The sequence below is a fragment of the Eriocheir sinensis genome, chromosome 9 (assembly GCF_024679095.1).
Source record: "Eriocheir sinensis breed Jianghai 21 chromosome 9, ASM2467909v1, whole genome shotgun sequence".
NCBI lineage: Eukaryota > Metazoa > Arthropoda > Malacostraca > Decapoda > Varunidae > Eriocheir > Eriocheir sinensis.
The window spans coordinates 169221-175114 of NC_066517.1; the positions used below are offsets into that span (position 1 = coordinate 169221).

Genomic DNA, 5894 nt, shown 5'->3' on the forward strand with positions numbered 1-5894 from the left:
ACAACCACAGAGTTTCCAAACAGGACATACTATTTCCTACTGCTCCATGTGAATAGCATCATCATGACCATTTCTGCTGCAACCCCCACTCCCTCAACAATCTAACATAACTAAACCAACTCCTGCTAAACCTGTCCTACCAAACACGTCCTAACCTAACATGGTAGGTCCCCAAGTTTGTTAGGGTGGAAAGGGGGTTAGTATAAGAGAGTCAAGTCATAATTATTTACCTGTTATTTTATTTATTCCTTATTTAGATTTTTTTTTTTTTGGGGGGGTGGGTTGGGCATGCCAGACTCTCAACACTTTTACAAGTATTTTATGTTAAGTCTATATCGGAATAGGTAGATTTGATGAGAATGGTAAAGTAAGATTAAAATATTATTTTGATAGCATTGGTCAAACAGTTTCTGGTGATATAATGTTAGGTTAGAAGTACTCAAAAGAATGGAATTAAGATTAATGCTTTGATTTTTTTTGTATAGCTGTATTGTGTAATATCATCCTACTTAGAGAAAAGCATTTTAGAAAAGTAGGTAATGAAAAGTAGTATTTATGGCCATGTTCATAACAACTAAAAAGTTAATGTCTTATGATGCATGTAAATAAAATACCGGTACTGATTTAGCTTTCCATCACAGCATGTATTAAATGTTATTGGAGAAGGTATGGGAAATAAACAGCATGCCATAGTGAAACGATTAAGAAACTTGCTTCACATTTATACCCTGACAGTGCCTTCCCTGGGAGTGGACCCCGTACGCAGGATGACTGTGAGAGGCGTTGGTACAACGTACAACAAAAATCAAAGCCTTGCTTTGCCAAGTGCAAGAATGAGCAGCGGCAGACTGGTAATTTTTTTTAGTTGTTATGTCTTTAAATGTAAAACTTATATTAGTTAGTTTTTTATGTGCTCACAGAATGCAACTATACTGGCCACACTGCCTTTATTTCAGCTTAAAGTTAATAAGTTCATAGCAGTGAACTGCATATTTGATATAGATTTTTTTTTAATGTTCATCTGTCAATGACTATCAATCTATCTAAATACCTTGGTTGTCTTCCCCCAGTGAAGGGTTTTAGCCAAGACAGGCACACTTACTCACACACTCACACTCATGTACACCACTCTCTCAGCTGCACAGCCCCTGAGGGAGTAAAAAAGGCCCTCACTGTATGGGGGATTAGCTGCACAGTTCAAACAGGGAACTTCCACACTAAGGCCTCACAGCATACACTGGTTTACCCCTGCCCCTTCATAACAATGACATTTCCCCCAGCACCTGAGTGCCCCACACGTGTGGCACCACAGATACGCAGGCGCCTGCCTATATAACTATGACATTAACTGTGGCAAATAAACTGGTGTATGACATCATAGGCTGCTCGTCTCATGTATTTGAAGGGGTACCAGAGCCATTCAGCATTGACATGATGTGCTAGGGATAGGACAGCAGCAACAGTCAAGCAGCAGTGAAATATTGACTGGCCTGTATGTTTTTGGCAAAAACTTTTATATTCTTATTAAAACAATTTATTAATTACCCTTAAATTCATATTCTTTGTAGATACACGCTTTATCAGTATTGCTAGAGACCATCCCAGCACATTGTTCATTACTTGTGGAAAAGATACCATCAGCTGCTCCGGCAACAGCCACTGCTTCAGTATCTGCTGGCCCTATGACACCAGCCACTGCTTCATCATCTGCTGGCCCAATGACACCAGCCACTGCTTCATCATCTGCTGGCCCTATGACACCTGCCACTGCTTCATCATCTGCTGGCCCAATGACACCAGCCACTGCTTCATCATCTGCTGGCCCAATGACACCAGCCACTGCTTCATCATCTGCTGGCCCTATGACACCTGCCACTGCTTCATCATCTGCTGGCCCAATGACACCTGCCACTGCTTCATCATCTGCTGGCCCTATGACACCTGCCACTGCTTCATCATCTGCTGGCCCTATGACACCTGCCACTGCTTCATCATCTGCTGGCCTTATGACACCTGCCACTGCTTCATCATCTGCTGGCCCTATGACACCTGCCACTGCTTCATCATCTGCTGGCCCAATGACACCAGCCACTGCTTCATCATCTGCTGGCCCTATGACACCAGCCACTGCTTCATCATCTGCTGGCCCTATGACACCTGCCACTGCTTCATCATCTGCTGGCCCAATGACACCTGCCACTGCTTCATCATCTGCTGGCCTTATGACACCTGCCACTGCTTCATCATCTGCTGGCCCTATGACACCTGCCACTGCTTCATCATCTGCTGGCCCAGTGACACCAGCCACTGCTTCATCATCTGCTGGCCCAATGACACCAGCCACTGCTTCATCATCTGCTGGCCCTATGACACCTGCCACTGCTTCATCATCTGCTGGCCCAATGACACCTGCCACTGCTTCATCATCTGCTGGCCCTATGACACCTGCCACTGCTTCATCATCTGCTGGCCCTATGACACCTGCCACTGCTTCATCATCTGCTGGCCCAATGACACCAGCCACTGCTTCATCATCTGCTGGCCCTATGACACCAGCCACTGCTTCATCATCTGCTGGCCCAGTGACACCTGCCACTGCTTCATCATCTGCTGGCCCAATGACACCTGCCACTGCTTCATCATCTGCTGGCCCAATGACACCTGCCACTGCTTCATCATCTGCTGGCCTTATGACACCTGCCACTGCTTCATCATCTGCTGGCCCAATGACACCTGCCACTGCTTCATCATCTGCTGGCCCAATGACACCTGCCACTGCTTCATCATCTGCTGGCCCAATGACACCTGCCACTGCTTCATCATCTGCTGGCCTTATGACACCTGCCACTGCTTCATCATCTGCTGGCCCTATGACACCTGCCACTGCTTCATCATCTGCTGGCCCTATGACACCTGCCACTGCTTCATCATCTGCTGGCCCTATGACACCAGCCACTGCTTCATCATCTGCTGGCCCTATGACACCTGCCACTGCTTCATCATCTGCTGGCCTTATGACACCAGCCACTGCTTCATCATCTGCTGGCCCAATGACACCAGCCACTGCTTCATCATCTGCTGGCCTTATGACACCTGCCACTGCTTCATCATCTGCTGGCCCTATGACACCTGCCACTGCTTCATCATCTGCTGGCCCAATGACACCAGCCACTGCTTCATCATCTGCTGGCCCTATGACACCTGCCACTGCTTCATCATCTGCTGGCCCTATGACACCTGCCACTGCTTCATCATCTGCTGGCCCTATGACACCTGCCACTGCTTCATCATCTGCTGGCCCAATGACACCTGCCACTGCTTCATCATCTGCTGGCCCTATGACACCAGCCACTGCTTCATCATCTGCTGGCCTTATGACACCTGCCACTGCTTCATCATCTGCTGGCCCAATGACACCAGCCACTGCTTCATCATCTGCTGGCCCTATGACACCTGCCACTGCTTCATCATCTGCTGGCCCAATGACACCTGCCACTGCTTCATCATCTGCTGGCCCAATGACACCAGCCACTGCTTCATCATCTGCTGGCCCAATGACACCAGCCACTGCTTCATCATCTGCTGGCCCAATGACACCAGCCACTGCTTCATCATCTGCTGGCCCAATGACACCTGCCACTGCTTCATCATCTGCTGGCCCAGTGACACCTGCCACTGCTTCATCATCTGCTGGCCCAGTGACACCTGCCACTGCTTCATCATCTGCTGGCCTTATGACACCTGCCACTGCTTCATCATCTGCTGGCCTTATGACACCTGCCACTGCTTCATCATCTGCTGGCCTTATGACACCAGCCACTGCTTCATCATCTGCTGGCCCAGTGACACCTGCCACTGCTTCATCATCTGCTGGCCTTATGACACCTGCCACTGCTTCATCATCTGCTGGCCTTATGACACCTGCCACTGCTTCATCATCTGCTGGCCCAGTGACACCTGCCACTGCTTCATCATCTGCTGGCCCAGTGACACCTGCCACTGCTTCATCATCTGCTGGCCCAGTGACACCTGCCACTGCTTCATCATCTGCTGGCCTTATGACACCTGCCACTGCTTCATCATCTGCTGGCCCAGTGACACCTGCCACTGCTTCATCATCTGCTGGCCTTATGACACCTGCCACTGCTTCATCATCTGCTGGCCCAGTGACACCTGCCACTGCTTCATCATCTGCTGGCCTTATGACACCAGCCACTGCTTCATCATCTGCTGGCCCAATGACACCTGCCACTGCTTCATCATCTGCTGGCCCAGTGACACCTGCCACTGCTTCATCATCTGCTGGCCTTATGACACCTGCCACTGCTTCATCATCTGCTGGCCCAGTGACACCTGCCACTGCTTCATCATCTGCTGGCCTTATGACACCTGCCACTGCTTCATCATCTGCTGGCCCAGTGACACCTGCCACTGCTTCATCATCTGCTGGCCTTATGACACCAGCCACTGCTTCATCATCTGCTGGCCCTATGACACCTGCCACTGCTTCATCATCTGCTGGCCCAGTGACACCAGCCACTGCTTCATCATCTGCTGGCCCTATGACACCTGCCACTGCTTCATCATCTGCTGGCCCAGTGACACCAGCCACTGCTTCATCATCTGCTGGCCCTATGACACCTGCCACTGCTTCATCATCTGCTGGCCCAGTGACACCTGCCACTGCTTCATCATCTGCTGGCCTTATGACACCTGCCACTGCTTCATCATCTGCTGGCCCAATGACACCTGCCACTGCTTCATCATCTGCTGGCCTTATGACACCTGCCACTGCTTCATCATCTGCTGGCCCAATGACACCTGCCACTGCTTCATCATCTGCTGGCCCTATGACACCAGCCACTGCTTCATCATCAGATGGCCCAGTTACACCTGCCACTGCTTCATCATCTGCTGGCCCAGTGACACCTGCCACTGCTTCATCATCTGCTGGCCCAGTGACACCTGCCACTGCTTCATCATCTGCTGGCCCTATGACACCAGCCACTGCTTCATCATCTGCTGGCCCAGTGACACCTGCCACTGCTTCATCATCTGCTGGCCCAGTGACACCTGCCACTGCTTCATCATCTGCTGGCCCAGTGACACCTGCCACTGCTTCATCATCTGCTGGCCCTATGACACCAGCCACTGCTTCATCATCTGCTGGCCCAGTGACACCTGCCACTGCTTCATCATCTGCTGGCCCTATGACACCAGCCACTGCTTCATCATCTGCTGGCCCAGTGACACCAGCCACTGCTTCATCATCTGCTGGCCCTATGACACCAGCCACTGCTTCATCATCTGCTGGCCTTATGACACCAGCCACTGCTTCATCATCTGCTGGCCCAATGACACCAGCCACTGCTTCATCATCTGCTGGCCTTATGACACCTGCCACTGCTTCATCATCTGCTGGCCCAGTGACACCAGCCACTGCTTCATCATCTGCTGGCCTTATGACACCAGCCACTGCTTCATCATCTGCTGGCCCAATGACACCAGCCACTGCTTCATCATCTGCTGGCCTTATGACACCTGCCACTGCTTCATCATCTGCTGGCCCTATGACACCAGCCACTGCTTCATCATCTGCTGGCCCAGTGACACCTGCCACTGCTTCATCATCTGCTGGCCTTATGACACCAGCCACTGCTTCATCATCTGCTGGCCCAGTGACACCAGCCACTGCTTCATCATCTGCTGGCCTTATGACACCTGCCACTGCTTCATCATCTGCTGGCCTTATGACACCAGCCACTGCTTCATCATCTGCTGGCCCAATGACACCAGCCACTGCTTCATCATCTGCTGGCCCAGTGACACCAGCCACTGCTTCATCATCTGCTGGCCCTATGACACCAGCCACTGCTTCATCATCTGCTGGCCTT

General features: G+C 50.8%; 1 long non-coding RNA gene across 1 annotated transcript; it reads right to left on the reverse strand.

The window, feature by feature from the left end:
- Positions 1-1180: 1180 nt before the first annotated feature.
- On the reverse strand, positions 1181-3357 carry LOC126995791 (uncharacterized). The gene is made up of 4 exons (XR_007750695.1): positions 3202-3357; positions 2842-2985; positions 2410-2481; positions 1181-1977 (listed from the first exon to the last, which is right to left on the reverse strand). It is a non-coding gene; the product is annotated as an uncharacterized LOC126995791 (long non-coding RNA).
- Positions 3358-5894: the final 2537 nt, after the last annotated feature.